The following is a 19,634-nucleotide window of genomic DNA, read 5'->3' as shown; positions in this document are numbered from 1 at the left end:
GGATCTTTGTTGAACTTCGTCCTGAAGTGTCGTTGCACTGTTATGAGTGACTGATGTGAGTGCATTTCAAGCACGACATACGCTTTCTCGGCTCCTGTCGCCATTTTGTCTCACTGCGCTCTCGAGCGCTTTGGCGGCAGAAACCTGAAGTGCGGCTTCAGCCGAACAAAACTTTATGAGTTTTTCTACGTATCTGTAGTGTGTCGTGACCATATGCCAATGAATGGAGCTACAGTGAATTTATGAATCGCTTCAATCATTTGTAATAGCACTGTATATTCACGTAAAAGCTTGAAAATTAGCAGCAGTTTCCCCCTACGAAACATACACTATGTGATCAAAAGTATCCGGAAACCTGGCTGAAAATGACTTACAAGTTCGTGGCGCCCTCCATCGGTAATGCTGGAATTCAGTACAGTGTTGGCCCAACTTTAGCCTTGATCACAGCTTCCACTATTGCAGGCATACGTTCAATCAGGTGCTGGAAGGTTTTTTCGGGAATGACAGCCCATTCTTCACGGCGTGCTGCACTGAGGAGAGGTATTGATGTCGGTCGGTGAGGCCTGGCACGAAGTTGCCGTTCCAAAATATCCCAAAGGTGTTCTGTAGGATTCAGGTCAAGACTCTGTGCAGGCCAGTCCTTTAGAGGGATGTCATTATCGTGTAACCACTCCCCCACAGGCCGTGCGTTACGAATAGGTGCTCGATCGTGTTGAAAGGTGCAATCGCCACCCCCAACTTGATCTTCAACAGTGGGAGCAAGAAGGTGTTTAAAATATCAATGTAGGCCCGTGCTGTGATAGTGCAACACAGAACAACAAGGGGTGCAAGCCTCCTCCATGAAAAACACGACCACTCCATAACACCACCACCTCCGAAGATTACTGTTGGCATTACATACGCTAGCAGATGACGTTCACCAGACATTCGCCATACCCGCACCCTATTCATTGGATGCCAGATTGTGTACCGCGATACGTCACTGCACACAACGTTTTTCCACTGTTCAATCGTCCAATGTTTACTCTACTTACACAGAACGGGGCGTCGTTTGGCATTTACCAGCGTGATGTGTGGCTTATGAACAGCTGCTCGACCATGAAATCCAAGTTTTCTCACCTGCTGCCTGACTTTCATAGCACTTGCAGTGGATCCTGATGCAGTTTTGAATTCCTGTGTGACAGTCAGGATAGATGTCTGCCTACTACATATAACGATCCTCTCCAATTGACGACGGTCTCTGCGAGTCAACAGACGAGGTCGATCTGTACGCTTTCGTGCTGTATATGTTACTTCTAGTTTCCACTCCACTATCACATCGGAAACAGTGCACCTAGGTATGTTTAGGAGTGTGAAAATTTCGCATACAGGCGTATGACACAGGTGATACCCAATCACTTGACCATGTTCAAAGTCTGTGGGTTAGGCGGAGTGTCCCATTCTGCTCTCTCATGATGTCATTGATATGGAGTACCTGGCAGTAGGTAGCTGCACAATGCAGCACAGAGCTGGTTGATGTGGTGAATGGTATCTGTGGATCTGAATGCCATCATAAAAATTAGAAATCTAGATTCCAGATTAGTATTATTTTGTCAAATAAAGGGCGCTCAGGCCAATCATGTCGATTTGTCATTCCACTCACAGCATCATTGTACATACATTTATCCATTTGCTGCCATGGATTAAGTAGCTAGAATTGTCTGTGATTGCTGTGGTGTTCGCACTAAGAAAAGCCCGGCTTTCCGTTCCAATCTATCACATAGTCTTGTGGCACTCTGCGCAGCACTCAGAATGGGCCTGTATGTGGTTGGTAGAAATCAGACACGTGTTCTTCAGACGATAGTTTCGTTGTTTTGTCTGTCAGTAGCTCAGCAGAGTGGGAGGGGAAAAGCAGAGAGGAGCTTAAACAAGTGTCTAGGCATATGAAGATAAAGTGGTCCTGGTTGTGAGAGTAAGTGGCGTAGCTATTGAAATGGAAGACGGAGCAGCAACTAGGGAGATCTGCTGGATTGTGTGGGGATGTTGCAGTGGGTGGATATTCTGCAGAACAATGGTCAGTAATCAGATGTCTTCAGCTGTAGGGGGAGGGTGGAGGAAATTGATGGGATGGATGGGCTGGTCAATGTGGTGAATGGGGACAGTGAGCTCAGGATTTGCATTTGGAGGAGTGGGTGGGGTGGAATTCGTAGCAGGTGTTGCAGGAAGGACGAGGCCAAGGTTAGGACATTGTTTAAGGTAGTGGGAGGCACTCCACGAGGTAATGGTGGATGCGGGGCAAGTAGAGGTGTAAATGATGGTGCTAGTGGGTGTGTCCATGATGGAATTCGTTGTCCACTGGCAATAGGAGTCACTGAAATGGGAAAATAGACAAATATGGAGGGTGGCAGTGACGAGGACAGGGGGGCGCCGGCGGCGGTGGTGGTGGGGAGCACCGGGCGGCAGCAGCGGCAGCCAGCAGACAGATGGCAAAGGCACCTTGAGAGCAGCCCGGGTGGCATAATCCTCCGATTTGGAAGTGAGGGGATCCAACCCTCGAGATGTTAATTTTTTCCCCTTACTGAATGTCAATCCTCCCTGGCGATAGATGCGTAAAGCCCAAATAAGAAAAGAGAGAGGAAAAAAAACAGATTATGGGAAGATAACAAACGATATAAATAGGCAATAAAACGGTGACTTTGTTAAAAACGGTAAAGTGGCGGAAAAGTTGCAGAAGTTAAAAGAGAGAAAATATGGGGTTGATGACGCTAATGAAGACATACAGAAAGTACACAGGCAAAATTTAAAAAACATGGCGACGGTACGTTTTCTGTTTGCAACGCGCATGCGTGTGAGTCCGCCGGCGACTGTTTCAACAAACCTATTCATACTTCTCCTATCAACACCACCAAGAAACATAGCTTCACAACACCTGCTGTGACGTCACAACTCTGTGACTGAGTTCAGAAACTAGCACTGAAGTAGCGCAAGGGAATGCACATTCGCTATTTAACTAACGATAGAAGTATCAAAAATGGTTCAAATGGCTCTGAGCACTATGGGACTCAACATCTTAGGTCATAAGTCCCCTAGAACTTAGAACTACTTAAACCTAACTAACCTAAGGACATCACACACACCCATGCCCGAGGCAGGATTCGAACCTGCGACCGTAGCAGTCCCGCGGTTCCGGACTGCAGCGCCAGGACCGCTAGACCACCGCGGCCGGCGATAGAAGTATCGAAAACAATGAAACCTTCAAGTAAGAGAGTACTGCATACTGTATCACCTAGTTTGTAAATGATGAATTGTGGCGTAACACGATAAGGTGAAAAAGATTTATATAAATATTGGATCCTGTATCTTCAAAGGCAGTTGATATAGTCACAACTACCTACTTTTTAGAATTTTAAGCACTTATAGCGTCACCTTGCTGCTGATTAGATCTTACAATTAGGTAACCAACGCAATATTTCGACTACCTAAGGAATAATGTTTCCTTGAATACAAAAAAAGAAAAATAAATAAATAAATAAATAAAAATAAATAAAAAAAATACACTAGGACCTTCAAAATTCGCCTACAAATAAAATAAATCATTTATCCTATTTTTTCAGTCACCACTACCTACTTTTTATGCGACGTAAAATTTTAAGCACTTACAGCATTGCCTTGCTGCATATTCGATTTTATAATTAGGTAACCTTCCACATGATAGTTTAGACTACATAAGTAATAATGATTTTCCTTGATTGTTAATAACATTACACTAGGATCTTAAAAATTCACCGCAAATAATGTAAATCACTTATTAAAAGTTTTTTCATTTAATAACTTATGAAAAAGGGGCATGTGATACTTAACAAGCTTCACTTTAATAAGTAAATGTCCAGAAAACATTTATTTCACAATTTTTTGTGACAAGGAGTCCGATGTCAAGACTTTTTCATTCTTTTGTAAATACTTACATCTTTTGTCACACACACATCATTTTTTCGTTTTACAAAGTTGTTTGGTAAAATATTTGCACTGCAAGTCAATATACAATGTATGATAGATTCAAGAGTGTGACCTTTTAAACAATGGAAACCAAGAAGTAAGTCTTTTGGCACATTAATGGCTGCTTCTTTCACAAGCACATTTCTTTGATTTACTTGTTGCAGGAACAAATTTTTCCTTTTCTTTAAGAATTTTTTATAGTGTTAAGTATACATAGGAAACACATGTGACTACATCACTGCTAGGGTATGTTAAACCTCCCCTGTCATTTGCCATTATCAAATCATCTGCTTGTCTTGTTTCTTCGGATGTTACAAACCCTTCACAATATAGACAATTTATTTTAGATGCACTTGGTGTGAGCAATATAATGGAGTAATGGCCAAGTGTTTTCGTCCACTTCATCAACATCACTATCATCAATTACTACATTTAACAGCTCTGGGATGTCGATATCTTGAAAGCCTGGGATTCTACAACAAGCAGCATCAACATTATTAGGTCTAACAACAACATCACCAAACACTTTGGACTTTAATACAAGAGAAAACATACTCTGGGCCCTTAATTTTCCTTCTGTTCCAAATACCTGCCTTAGCGATACATGGTAACTTCCCCCATTAAGTTGGCGGTATTTCCCAAACCTGTCCTTCAAACTGTCTGTCTGTATTTTCCCAATGAGCAAATATGTTCTCTTCTTCTCACACAGCCAGTATTCACTAAAATCAATAAAGGCTGCAGTAGTATGTTTGAGAGCAAAGTGTGTTTCTCTGGTCAATTTCTTTCCTCCATTGCAATCTTCCCATGAACACAACCACGAGAGAAAGTTTCTCAAAAAACATGAATATGTTTTGAATTGAGAGTAATCTGTTCTTGGTAAACATTTCTTAGCCTTTTACCCTTCAGCAGCGTTTCAACATTTAATATCAAACCACTGACTTATTATTTTTACAAATGTGGCAGTACTCTCCCAGTTTTCAATTTCTTTCTTGCACCTAGTTGTTGCATTGCAACAACTGTCATGTTATTAAAAATATGCAATGCTAATTTCACATTTTGCCATTCAAAAGAATTTGGATATAGTGACTTAAGTGTTAAAGTGCTGCCATACTGCAACAGTTCACCTTTTTCTAGTAAATATAGTTCCTTCAGTGCTGTAACAGAAGCAAGACCTACCTTCAAGCTATCACTAAAAGAAGGAAAGCATATAATTTGGTCCTTTTCATTACCCCAGTTGTTCCGTTTACATTTTAAAATGTGTACAGTATCCACAAAATAGTAAAGTGGGTGGTCTGCAGAAGTCTGCTCAGGATGAACATATTTTATCTGTACACTAGGAGGGAGGGGGGGGGGGCGGGGGGGAAGAAAAGTATGAAATAGCTTTCTTATTAATAGCATTATTGTCAGCTACTACTATTACCTGAAATCCCACTGCTTCTAGTTTAATTGAATTGTGTGAACTGGGAGAATATGCACCACATCTTTGTACACTGAATCCATACTCTGGATCATAAAAACATAAGCACTAGTTGCACACAAAACCACATCTGTGTTAAAAGCACCACCTACAACATTGCCACCTTTATAGTCAAGTTGTGACTTTAAATAAATCTCATCCATCAACAGGACAGTTTTATCATTCACAGATAAAGCACCAACTTTTTGTGGTATGTAACTGAGAAACTGCTCACTCTGAAGCTCAATGATTGGGTTAGTTGGAAGTTTACTGCAAAGTTTTGACAAAGTACTGGGACTTGGAATGGAAAAATTACGAGCACTCGTCAAAAACCTATATGCATGTGGCCTGATAGAATAAGCTAATGACCATAAAATCATTGAAACACTTCCGTACCTAATCTCTGTTGGACTATTAAATCTTGGAAATGAAACTTGTTCCTTCAAAAATTTAATTTAATGCTCACTTTCTGGTAATTTTTCTTACAAGTTTTCCAAAATGTCTTCAATGCAAGACAAACTTGCCTCAAATGGAGCCTCATTTATATGAAACATCACATACAACTCTTTCAAAATATTGCTAACTGTACCAGTATCACTTACTTGGTTTGATAATTTAATCTTACCAGCACAATTTAGCTCAGCTTCCTTCACAAATGCACTTAACACTAAATCACTATTTATAACGACATGACACACAACACTTAGATAAGGAGCATCCTTTAACACCCCTGACCCAGTCACTGTGCTTTTCCCAATCAGATAATTTTAATTTAAAATCTTCTAAACTAGCAAATGAACTCTTCTCCATCATTTTTTTGTGTGATTCCACACTCTCCTCAATGACTTTCTCAAGTGCTTGGTTCTCCAAACGTTCGCGACCCTCTGGATCTTCTCGAGCTGGTGCTTGTTTTGAAGATAAATACGTAGGTCATCCTGGCAACTTTGATGGTACAGCATCTGCAAATAGAGAGAGATAAACATGAGATTCGTATAGCAATGTTTATTGATCTTAGATATTTAACAATATCGTAAGAAAATTAAGGAACCTGTACATTAATCTGTAAACTGATTACAAGTACCCTTTACGATAAATTTTCACGAACGTTTCTTTAAACGTGGACGGTCCAAAGGTGCTGTAAACTGTAAAGAGTTTGCCAGTTTTGGGTCGTAAGCACTGGTAATTTTCTCAATGTCGTCTGCAGTGAAATGCAGTTCACATATCTGAAAAGAAGCATATATTTCACTGTTAACGTAAAGGCAGAATGTAAACTGACAAATGAAATCTAACTGAGGACTGCATAAAGTGAGCTTAAAAGTATAATGCTTCGTTATAGATAGGCTATTGATTTGAATTTTCAGTTCTGTGACATAACAGTATTAAAAAGGGTAACAATATAGAAATAAAGTTAAATTACAGATACTTACAACGAACTGTTTACTGGGTTCCCAGTCATTCCTATGAACTGCAGCGATCCGTTTCAATCTTAATGCTTCATCAGACGGGAACGAAAAGACGCTAACTTTTAAACCGTTGTCGTAGTTTCCCCTACAATAGGGCATACAGCACTTGTGTGGCATTTTGAACAGATTCTCAATAACAATCCGAATCGCATATGGCAGTGAGAACAAGATTTCCGCCACAAATGTTACGAAAACAAAGCCGTGCTTTCAGTCACTGCTACGAAAACAAACCCATGCAGTGACCACGCTTCCAAACATGAAACACCGCTTCTACCACAGATAGCACTGCTCAACAGCAGAACGCCAACGTCACAGCTCCCACAGAATTGTGTGCGTAAGCTTTGTTTTTAGGTGTAGTTGCTCCAATGCGACTCGTTTTTCGGCCAGTCACGAATATCAGACGGAGCTAAAATGATCGCCATATTTCCTGAGGTGGCGTCTCGCACTGACATCTGTTGGCAGCGCCCAGCAACACTGAAGTATTCAAGCGCTGCTTATTTTACTTTACAAGTTCAGCACGAAAATATTGAGCGTAAGAAACAATTTCGTAGTTATATGAAGTATTTATTTTTATACTGCTAATAAAATAGCAATAACCACCTTCGCCCTTGGTTTGTCTGTGAAGAATATATTTCATACCCACAAAATTTCTTGGTAAGGTATTATTTAGATATGGTAACTTTCTGCTATTAGTTGCTCTCCCCCTCCTGTTCATCTTCTCCAGTTCGCTGATGACACCGCCTTCCTAGCCCTTTATCCTACTCTTCAACGGTCCCAACGTACTCTCCAAACCCACCTTGACCAATTCACCGCTTGGTGCAACCAGTGGTTCCTCCGTGTTAATCCCTCCAAGACCCAGGCGATCATCATAGGCCGCACCACCCGTTCCTTCCGCCTCCATGATTTCTACCTCACCATTTATGGCCGTCCTATCCACCTCACTCCTACCCTCAAATACCTTGGCCTCACCCTCGACCGCCACCTCACCTGGACTCCCAATCTCCTTACCATCCAAAACAAAGCTCACAACCGCCTCCGCCTCCTGAAACTCCTGTCCGGCCGGACATGGGGTCTGCATCCTTCTACCATCCTCCACACCTACAAATCCATGATCCGCCCCATCCTTTGTTATGCCAGCATCGCTTGGATTTCCGCCCCTCCCCGGTTCTATAACGCCCTCCAAATCCTCGAACGCCATGCGCTCCGCCTCGCCTTCCGCATCCGCCTTCCGTCCCCCACGCGCATCCTCTATGACCTCATCCCCTTCCCCCACCTTCTCCTTTTCCTTGAACACATCCGCACACTCTATGTTGTCCGTCGCCTTGATCCCCCCCACCCCCTGGTGTCTCCCTTCCTCTCCACTCCCGACCAGTTGCCGCGCCTTTACCGTTGTGTCCCTCCCTCTCTCCATCTCCACACCCTCCATCTCCTTTCCCACCACAACTTCCACCGTCTACCGCTCCCGGATGATGAGCTTCGCCCTGACATCTACCCTTCCTACCAACTCTAACCCCCTCTTCCTGCCTCCTCCTCAGGGCTCCCTCTCCTCCCCCTCCCTCCTTCTGAGCGGATTTCCCCTCCCCCTCCATCTCTTGTGCCTTCTTTCAGTGTCTCTGCGCTCCCTCCTGCCCTGTCTTCCCTTTTCCTCTCCCGCCCCATGTGTCTCCTGCCTCTTCGTGAACCCACGGTTCCCCTCCTCCCTTCCTCCCGCCGCTTCCCCAGCTGCCCCATGCTCTCCCCTCCTTTTCCATCCTCTCTGCCCTTTCCCTCGGCAGGTCCCACCTGGTAGTTTTATTCTTCGTCGTGTGTGCTCCGAGTGGGTTTTAAGTGTGTTGTTTCGGAGTGTTTTTAATACTGTGGCCGACTTTTAACCTGTGCCTGTGCATCTAGTGACTTCCATGTGTTTTAAGAATCACCAATTGTGTTTTTTAACTTTCTGGTGACTTTTTTAACTGTCCCCAATGAACGTCTACATATCAGTGTATTTTTACCTCCATTTTCTCCCCTTACTCTGTTTTATGTTCCCCCTTTTTACCTCCTTATGTATGTATTATTTTATTCTTGTTTTAATTGTCATATCACTCGGCTGAAGAGCGGCGGATTGTGCTGCTGACAGCCCTCCCCTGCCCGCATGGGGCAGGGGAATGAAATCACAATAAAGAAAAAAAAAAAAAAAAGCTATTAGTTGCTATGAATACTTAACTAAACTTAATTTTTGTAAGGAACGGATTGCATATTCCGTCCCTATATACGAAGCCCAAATCGTGTATAAATTAGAGGTGGGTCGAAATCGTTCATTCCCGTGAACTACTTCATTCATTTCACTCTTTGGCGTGAAGCGTTCAAATGAAGTAGTTCATTCACCAAGTACGGAAGCCTGGCGAAGTTGCCCAGTTCGGTGCTCAGCCGCGGCTACGCTCGCTTCGCCTCGCTCCTACAAAAAGCTTCGTAATACTTCATAATTTTACCAACAGATGGCCGAACTATGCAGTAACGTGCACGCAACGTTTTACGCTCTTACAGCGTCTGAGCTAACTTAAATAGAGCATGGTCGAGGGGGACAAAGGAAAGATAAACAGAGAAACCTGCCACATATAAAGAAGGTATTACATTTAATCTTCCTCGACATTTTCTCATGAAGCGCCCAAAAAAGTCTTTATCTGCCAAGTGAAACATTATTTGTTGTATTCATGGACTGAAAACTAGGGCTACCATCGAAATGCATTCCAGTTTTATGTTCCTTTTAAAATTTAATCCAAAATAGAATGTGTATGTTTACCACTGTCACAAAGTCTATATATCTACGTTAGGTAATTATTCAGAAGTTTTCCTGTAGATTTTATTTTTGTTGAGAATAATAACCCTCCAGATTCAAAACAGTTTAAACTGTCACCTGCAGTCACTGGTACGATTTCAGGTAAAATCCCTCTCTCAGTGTTATTAACAAACCTTTTATTTTCATGTTGGTTGTGCGTGCTCACACAGCCAGCCTCTTCGTTTGCATCTGTAATATTCATTGGTCCGCAAGATGTCAGCACTGCAGGAAGCAGCTGACGCTGCCTTCCCCTCGCCCCTCACAACCATAACCCCACGCAAACCTATCATTTCCCACAAACGCCGCGCGATTCGTCGACAGGCAGTAGAGGGGGAACTGAAGTGAAGGGAGAATGAGTGACGTAGCGCCGATGTAATGGGATGAGAGTAGAGGTGGGCCAAACGGTTATTCTGGAGTAACCGTTATCACAGTTCCAGTTATTCTTTGATAACCGTTATCGTTAACGGTTATTAATAACTGCCAAGTTATTTTTCGCTAGCGAATACCGATAACTCCCACAGTTAAATAACGACATAGTTGGAATCCATCAGTTTAGTTATCAGTATAACTGCGAGTAGTGTGAAATAGCAGGAATGTCGTATGAATCGTGTCATAACCTCAGCTTATTAACTCCGGGTACATTTTAGTTGATGTTAGAACGATTATTAGTGTTTCAGATTATATGTATGTAGGTTATCGGTCGCTATTAGAAATATTATCCTCGCAGCTGCAACAGAAAGTACGCGGAACTTCGCCACAGCGCTGTTTAAGTAAAATGTTAACAACGTGCGTTTTTAAGTTTGAAGAAATATGTAAACTGAATACTTTAGGTTAAATTCGAAGCTTAATTTCTTGTGTTGTTTACTTAATAGAATAAGTGTACTGCCTTGTAATAAAACACAAAAATATACGAAATGTGAAAGATTCGTTTACTCCTCTACAAGATAGTCATATGGTTGAAAGTGTGAGTACGCTAGTTTGAAAATGCTCGATTTCTCCAGCTGCAGCATGTGTATAACATAGGATGAATGGAAGCGTCCGATTCCACCCGTCTGCTTTGACCCGTGACGTAAGGTTCTGTAATCCCATAACATATAAAGACATGCAGATCGAAAAGATTGACAGTGTTAAATTTCTGGGATTATAACTCGATAATAAATTCAGTTGGAGGGCTTACCACAGAATTGCTAAAGCTCCTAAACAAATCTGTATTTGCAGTGAGAATGGTGTCAGATGTAGGAGACAAAAATGTAAAAAAGTTTACATACTTTTATTCTGTTATGTCATAAGGGATCATATTCTGGGGTAACTCATCAACGGAGCAAAAGTATTTAGCATGTAAAAGCATGTAGGCCTAATAAAAATCGTTTGTGGTATAAATTCAAGAACACCATGTAGAAACCTGTTCAAGGAACTTCATATTCTAACCACTGCTTTATAGTATATTTATTCTTTAATGAAATTTGTTGCAAGTATTTCCAACCAATAGCACAATACATAGTATCAATACTAGGAATAAGAACAGCTATCTACATAAAGATCTAAAATCACTTACCTTGGACCAGAAAGGGGTTCAACATTCAAGAACACACATTTTCAATAAACTGCCAGCAACCATTAAAAACTTTGTTTCAGATAAATCACGGTTTACTGAGAGTTTGAAAGACTTTTTGATAGGCAACTTCTACTTTATAGATGAATATCTTAACAGGGACTGTTAGACCAGCTTAAGTAAAAATTCTGCTACCAGCATATTTCAGTTTTGACAGCACTTGGTCACAACAGTCAAGATCAGGTATTCTGTGTGTGATAAATTTATTAAAAGTGCATAACTATGTTTTGTTCTGGCAGTATATTAATACTGTACATATTAGCAGCTCCAGTTTACTGCAATATATTCACATATTTTGACAATCTCGTGACAGATGATGATGGTGGTAAGTATTATATTCAAATGCTTTATGTTATACTTTGACATGTTGCACATCCATGAGAATCATCTCATTTTTGGGTCTCTGGGACAAAAACAAGTTAATCTAATCTACAGTGAGGGTTTTGATTTTGTGGTGGGAGAATGACTAATGCATATGTCCAAGCCTTCAGTTTGTTGTGTATCTGTCATGTTTGGCATTATTGTATACAGAATTCCAGTGCTGAATGATTGATTAACAACTCATAAGGCTTAATGTCTCAGATGTCATTACAATACCTTTTCACTCGTTTTATACAATTCTTCTTTGTATATCCAGATTGTGAGAGTATGAATTAATGGTATTGTGTAGGTAATACAAATTTGCAGTAAGTTTTCAGAAATCTGATCTTGTCTGTTGCAGTAAAGTGCTGTCAAAACTGAAATAATACTTTTTACTTAAGTTACTCTACCAGTCCCTGTTAAGATATTCATCTATAGGAAATACAAAATTTCCTTTCCTGGGGAATGCTTTACCTGTGGATTCCACGTTTTGCTTTTTTTCTGTCTCACACGAGGCAATAACACGAATCCTTTTGAAACACTTCATCTGTCAATGCCAGCTGCCTGCTTTGATGTTTTTGCAGTTTAATATCATGACAGTTAACTGTCTGAATAGGTAAGACTAATTCATGAACAAGACAAGATGAGCACTCAAAATGAAGGGCTAAGTCTTGCATATAACAACCTCAACGTAGCAATGAGTGCACCTATCAGAGTTTTTCAGTGTTGCTTAACATAATAGAAAATGAACTGACTTGAGCTCTTTGAAAACAAAAAAGCATATTTTATTCAAAAACGTTCATGTAGTATGCACAAGTGCTAATAGGCCCAAATGTAAGTAAATATGTATCTGACGTGATTATTGTTGTAAGCATATTGTAATCATGCCAAATATACCTCTGTGAAATGCTTCAATTGCAATACCTAAGTTTGAAGTGTACACTGTTCCCGCATAAAGTGATATGCACCAAACTATGTATAAAATGTTTCAAAGTCAATGGCCAAAAACTAATTAAATGAAAAAAAGCCTATTTGCAATGGATGTGTACAAATTGAGAAAACTCATTTTTCTCTTGCTAATGCCACAAAGCTAAGTCTCACCAAATTACATAAGTTTCTTTGTATTCAAGTTGACCTGATACAGCACTGGCACTTTTTCATCATCATGCTACCAAGCATTAGTGATGGGGTATACTTGGAGAAGATACTCAACTATGTTCCATTTTTAGATCACTGCCAATACTCAAGGCATTTCAGTAAGTTTAAAATCCCTAGAAAGTATTAACATGTTGCATACACACTACTACACTTCATAGCTTTCCATACTATGTATGAGACAGCAAGTGTTGTGCTCACAGTAGTGCCACAAATTTTGACATTTCTTGAGAAGGTAGGAGATGATACATGTATCACTTGAGATGAGTTTCCTATCCTGCCCCAAAATTAAAATATATTCTTACAAGATTACTGCACAGCTGTTTACTTTCTGTATGTTCTATGTAAGACACCTATGTTCATGAGACAGTAATATCACCTCAACAAAGACATTACCATGCCACATGAGAGATTGCCTTATTTGTACATAAAATATATCCTAAAATGGTAGTAAGTGCTCGTCTTTGACCTCACGGGTTTTTAACAAATTACTTAAGAGTACAGGGAACAAAAGGAAGATAAGTTAAAATAAAAAATGGCAACCAGCACAAATGTATGTACATGTGAAATGATCAATTTTATTCTGACTTTTTCACAATGATATGGAACACTTAAAACATTGCAGCATTATAAAGAGAATGAATAAATACTTAACATGTCAAGAGACTGAGCAGAAACTCAGATTGGACATGGCAGGTAATCTGCCATGGCCTATTCAGTGGAACCAACAAAAGTATTTGCCTAAAGGAATTTAGGGAACCCAAAGAAAATGTAAATCAGGATGTTCAAACAGGCGAAGGATCCCAATGCACCTGAATGGAAATTCGGTGCCATAATCACTCTGCAATTTTCTCAGTAATTTAACATGTGACCACAAATACAAATGTATAAACTTTTTTTATTTCATCCAAGAATATCTCAACATAATACAACAAACATCAATAATTCAAAATATGGGTATACACACAATGTTTAAAGGATCTCTTTAAGGGCAGGACAGGTGGTCAGCCGTGGCCTTGATGAAGGAACCATCCCGGCATTTGCCTTAGTGATCCAGGATGGCCAGACAGTGCGAACCCCATCCTCCCGAATACAAGGTCAGTGCTGTTAATAGCTACACTGCCTCATTCGGTTGTTACCTATTATACAATGTTCTGATTTACATGAAAATAGATCTTACAAATAGCAAAAATAATGATTAAATATATACACAATTACATATGCAATTACACTTTTAACATTTTTCTTTATCACTTTACACAAACAGACCACACAACACTTTGTTCACAGAACTTCAATAAACTGCCAGAGGCTGCTTCAGCAGTTGCTGCATATATGAGTAGTTATCTGAAACAGAAGAACAGGAAACAAACAGCAGAAATATCCTTGTCTAAAGACACTTTAGAAACAACATAGAAACTTGCAGCAACTACTTAGCTGACTCACATTAGTAGTAAACATATTCACTTAAGGCATGTCTAGCAATTAATTTAATATGTTCTTCAAACTTCTATATGTATGCTGATAACACTACACTGTAGAGTGTGACCACAATGAAACTAACAATGTAAGGGATATCTTCTACACAAATTCTGGGATGTTAACATCTGAATAGTTGTTCTCTGCAAAAACTGTTTTTTATAGTTGGAGGGTCCAGCATGTGAAGCAAGATACTGAAACTTGTTAAAGACTTACTGAAATTTATCTTTTGATGCAGTTTTAGATTTGAAGTTAACATTTAAATACCTCAGATAATGACTGACTTTTTCAGTAAACAAAATGTCCATGAAAGCATCTAATAATAATTCCATGTCCCACAATGTAATTTTATTTTTTAAAGAGTGGAGCCCCTCCACACTGCCACTAGCAAAAGTTCTACAATCACCTCTGCAGTGATTAGTTTTTTAATCAATACAGGTCCATCAGGAGATAGAAAATGGATGAAAAATGTAACAAGAATTGAGATTTTAAGGGCAGAGGGCAAAACATGTCATGTCAAGCACCAAGGGGGAAAAAATCCCCCACAACTGTTGGACAGGTAGTAAGAGCAGTAGCGGATTTCTTGCTGTCTGCAGAAGATCATGCAAGGGTAGGTCACATTAGTAAGTGGGTACCATGCAGTTTGATACTAGTGTTATAACCACCTGCACATCAGTACAAATGCATGTTGGAGCACATCAGGCTACAGTGGGGAAGGCCAGTTGCACCCTTTCTGTACTCCAACCTACTTACATTTAATGCCCGATTTAATAAAAATTATACTCCTCCATTTCTGGCACCCTTTCTAGAATACAAACTAGCAAAATTATGAGAATTTGTTGTGTTCCACCACAAAGATAGGAAAACTTCCGTGTTTTGCAAATGAAATTTAGTATTGAGCACAAGATGTTTCACCAATTCACGTTTGGCATTTTCAGTGGTTTTCCTTTCGGTCCTATTCAAAGAAACCATTTCTTCCAGTAAATATTTCTCAGCTGGTAACCTATACTGCAAGTTTGCAAAGGCTGAAGTGTTGTTATCATAACAATAAAACAATTTCAGTTAACATCTGAGGAAAATAGCAGCACATATTAACAATAATATACGGATTAGTGTTAACAAACTGATGTCTGTATCATTCTAAGAAACTTGAAATTCAAAATAATTGAATGTCAGAATGGGTGCTACAGCTACCAATTTTTAAGTAAAGCAGAAAACAAAATGCTACTGTACTTACAAACTTTGAGGTGCCACATGCCTTGACACAGGCTACCAATAACCCACAAGTATTTTTGACATCTCATGCCTCACAGGTACTTAACTGGATCGCAATCTGATGATTGCTGCTATCAACATGAAAGATAATATAGTTGTATCCAGTGACCAAATTTCAAAGCCGATACTGAAATTAAGTTCTAAGTTACAAATTCCAGTATTTACATATACATCACTGGTAATCCATTCACGTGTCATAACATTAAACTCAGTGCAAATGTACCTCCATTTTAAGCGAAAGGTCAAGTTTGCCATTGTATGCAAAACACTATTACTTTATACTTCAAGTTTGCCTCTATAGGACTGTGTAACATTTGCTGCTGCTGGAAGACTATCGGAGCCATAACTGGAACAAAGAGCTCTGAGTTACCACCTGCCAATATAAACAAACTTCAATTTTAAACTGAAGGTAAAATATGTATCCAAACCACTACCACATTATTCTTCAAGCTTCTCGCATTATGGCTGTGTGACAGCGGCGGCTGCTGCTGCTGACTTCTGGAGCTGTAACAGAAACAAAGAGCTTTGAGTTACCATTTGCCAGTATACTCTCAAGGGCTGTAACTGTACCTTCATTTTAAGTGAAAGGTGAAATTTCCCACACATGTATCCAAACCACTAGTACCTTATTCTTCAAGTTTCCCATTTTATAACTGTGTGACATCTGCTGCTGGTGACCGACTTCTGGAGCTATAACTGGAACAAAGTGCTCTGACTTACTGACCGACAATATACATTAAACACTTCAACACAAAACCACTAGTACTCTTTTAATGTAGCATAACAAATATATGCTATGCCCTACAGTTATATCTCCATTTTAAGGGGGAGTTCAAATCTGCCAAAAATGTACCCAAACTAGAATTACCTTACTGTTATAATATCCCAAGTATTAAACGGAGACTCATCTGCTGGTGTTGGTGTGCCTCTCGCTCCTCTTCCACACTACTGGTGCCAAGGATCACCTCTACAGGAAGGGTTTCACCTACAGAAAAATAGGTTTCATATCAGCATAAGCACAATAGAAATGATGCCATATTATTTTTGGTGATATATATTACAATGTTTGCGTACAGTATTCTACATGGTACTTGCAGCTTGAGTATTTACTTCAAACAAGTTGACAATTGACTCAGTTTTAGTAATGACTATAGCTTCAAGTTTCTTCTTTAATCCTAGCAACACCAACACATTTTCAATAATGTGTATTGGGGGGAAGGGAGGGTACTGTATTTCCACCCTAAAAAAATATCTTAATTGTTGTTGACATATATTTTAAACAAATACTGATGTATAAGTAGGGCCCTGAACTTCAAAATATTCAATATAACTGTCACTGTGGAAAGTCACATGTACTATTAACGTGTCAAATTTTTGGGTTAAGTTTAACCACAAAATTTAAAACATTTATGGAATTCAGTTGAAGACTCCATTAAAAACAATTATCCTTTTCAAAATTTTAAAATATAAAACAGTATCTAATTCTCCCCCCCCCCCCCTCCCGGCATCGTCAGGGTTAAAAACAAATGATACACAGGAATGAGCACTGATACAATCTGCTATCTGATTAGTTACTAATAATTGCGAGACGACAGTTCATATATCACACAGTGGCATTTTATTAGCACTATCGTTATTACACCTGCAACAATAACTTCCAATTAAATAATTAAGTATTCCGGCAACATAATTTAATGTTTGAAAATGTCAAGGCAAACAGGTGCGGTGGTATCGACAGCTTAAGTAGTCACGACAAATGAAAACTTGCGTGTAAAAATGCACAAAGCACCACACTGTATAGTATGCTCTTATTTTAAAAAAATTAATAAAATAAAAAATAAATGATTATGCATGCACTGAAATAACCGTAATTGCAATAAATATATTATTTTCATTACTCACCCAAATCTAGCTCCGAAGGTCTTTGTGAAGAGAAATTCACAATTAAATGTGATTTCTGAAGATGTTTTTCTAAATTCGTCGTCGTCGATTTGTACGATAATTTCTTACCGCACAAAGTACATTTCGCAAACTCTCGATCAAGAGTTTCGAAATATGACCACATTTCGCTTGTCCTCGACCTCTTCATGTTGGCAACTATGAACTATTGGTAGTAATATCAACAACACAAAGAAAAACAAGAACGCGGAACGAAAGTCAATACCCTGTAACGCAACCAAAGGCCGGAAAAATAATGACACCTGTTCCGGAACACCAAGAATTGCAGAGAAATGAGACGATAGATTCCCGTTATTTGCCATCCCCTCTCCCCGATGGCCCACCGTCGTTTCCGTAGCAGTACGAAAATATTTGTTCGCTCCAGTTACTATCCTCTCTGGAAATATCACCTGGAACTACTACCTTTAACTGGAGTCACCGAGTCAGGAACGTCTACACACACAGTTATTCCGTTACCAGCTTCCAGGTTACCTGTGGTGGTGGCCCGATAACTGCCAGAGAACTAGAACTACGAGCCAATAACGATAACTGCCAGAGGAGAATACCGGTCTCTGACAGTTATTTCCATAGTCACTCGAATTCCTTAGTAACTTTCCTTGTACTACGCGTCCAAGCTAAATTAACACGTAAGGCGGTGGCTCAAGGGATCGACTGTACTTGTTAATGCCTGTACTGCAGCTCCTATCAGCCACGGCTCGGACATTAACTTCATTTAATTGTTTATGCTAAAAGTAACGAAGGCCCACGAAATAGTACACAGTTCTTATCAACAGATGGCGCGCAGTCTCACAGTTATTCCCATGGTCTATAGAACGCCTTCCAAATGCGCAGTACGATCTTCGGTCAACAGATGGCGCGAGGCACTGTTGACACTAAACAGTTATTGAAATAACTGCCAGAATCAGAGGAACGGTTATCACAGTAACCGTTACTTCTCAGTAACCGGTTATTTCTATCAGTTACGTTATTTTTTGCCACCTCTAGATGAGAGAGAGGGGAAGAGAGTGAGTGAACTTGTAAAACGTATGGAGTGTGTTATCTGTGAAGAGTTTGAAGTACCAGTTCATTGAAATTGAGTGGTTAGTTCACACTTCACTGGAGTGAAGCGTTCATTTGAACGACTCATTCACGAGCTCCCCATCACTAGTATAGGTATCTCTTCAGTGCTTTACTATACGTGAAATATATCTTCTCCTTCCAACATTTCTCTCATCAACTGCAATATGGTTTGCTAGTGCGTTATGGGGCCTGACGTATTTGTATATATCCCTGTCTCCCCCAGTAATTCCCAACAAGCAACTCCTCAAGCTAAGGGTCAAATCGAGTAGACTGGTAGTATTTCCAAACTTCGACTTTCGAAGAAGTCGGAAACTTAGTTTTAAACCTATATCGAGTTTACAGTAAAGCACCCACCTTACTTTTATTTTCGTGTTTATCTTCCTTGTCCGCCCAATCTGTAACTTTCATCGATTTAATGATTGCATGATAGTTTAGTTTTTTGTATGAATTTCCAAGCGTACTTTCGCCTTCCCTCGCTCCGGTATTGAAATGACAGTAAGCTTTTCTTTTGTCGCCGGCGCTCAGCTTTGGAAATCTCGGCAAGTAGATTCTAGTTAGTAATGGGCTTTGTGGTATTGTGAGTTCTAAGAGACGAAAAGCGGAACACAAAATTGTTGGAGAGAAAACAGGAAATGTAATGTACATTCGGATTCTGGGATGCAAACAGGCTGATCGGTTAAAATGATTGTGGCTAGAATATCGTATTTTCCCATAGAATATAAATGTATAGGATCTATTTGGACTGTATGTACTAAAGCTGCACGTGTAGTGTTGTACTCGTGAACGTTATAAACGGCAGATTTAGTTTCATAGCTGTGTTGTATGCAACTTACTACTGTTGTAGTCACATCCGTCATATCCATTCCTGAACAAAAAACAACAACCGATTAATTTTACTAGAATTACCACACGATCTACAATGAACAACACCAAATTAAGCTTCACACTCACTGAAACAAATTCCACTACAAACACAGCCGACACTCGAACAATTCTGGATAATGAGCAAAACCAAACTGAGCTCAT

At 39.8% G+C, this 19,634-nt stretch overlaps 2 long non-coding RNA genes across 3 annotated transcripts; both read right to left on the bottom strand.

Annotated features, from left to right (window-relative positions):
- Window positions 1-5,897: 5,897 nt before the first annotated feature.
- LOC126213252 (uncharacterized) lies at window positions 5,898-6,970 on the bottom strand. The gene is made up of 3 exons (XR_007541126.1): window positions 6,859-6,970; window positions 6,513-6,654; window positions 5,898-6,390 (listed from the first exon to the last, which is right to left on the bottom strand). It is a non-coding gene; the product is annotated as an uncharacterized LOC126213252 (long non-coding RNA).
- Window positions 6,971-13,714: 6,744 nt separating this feature from the next.
- LOC126213246 (uncharacterized) lies at window positions 13,715-18,088 on the bottom strand. 2 transcript variants are annotated; one of them, XR_007541119.1, is made up of 6 exons: window positions 17,493-18,088; window positions 16,459-16,575; window positions 16,216-16,286; window positions 16,025-16,094; window positions 15,814-15,936; window positions 13,715-15,717 (listed from the first exon to the last, which is right to left on the bottom strand). It is a non-coding gene; the product is annotated as an uncharacterized LOC126213246 (long non-coding RNA). The 2 variants fall into 2 exon arrangements; XR_007541120.1 differs by having other exon boundaries at window positions 15,659-15,730.
- Window positions 18,089-19,634: the final 1,546 nt, after the last annotated feature.

This window comes from Schistocerca nitens, chromosome 11 (assembly GCF_023898315.1).
Source record: "Schistocerca nitens isolate TAMUIC-IGC-003100 chromosome 11, iqSchNite1.1, whole genome shotgun sequence".
Taxonomy (NCBI): domain Eukaryota; kingdom Metazoa; phylum Arthropoda; class Insecta; order Orthoptera; family Acrididae; genus Schistocerca; species Schistocerca nitens.
Note: the sequence above shows the minus strand (reverse complement) of the source record. Positions and strands in the feature narration are given on the sequence as shown.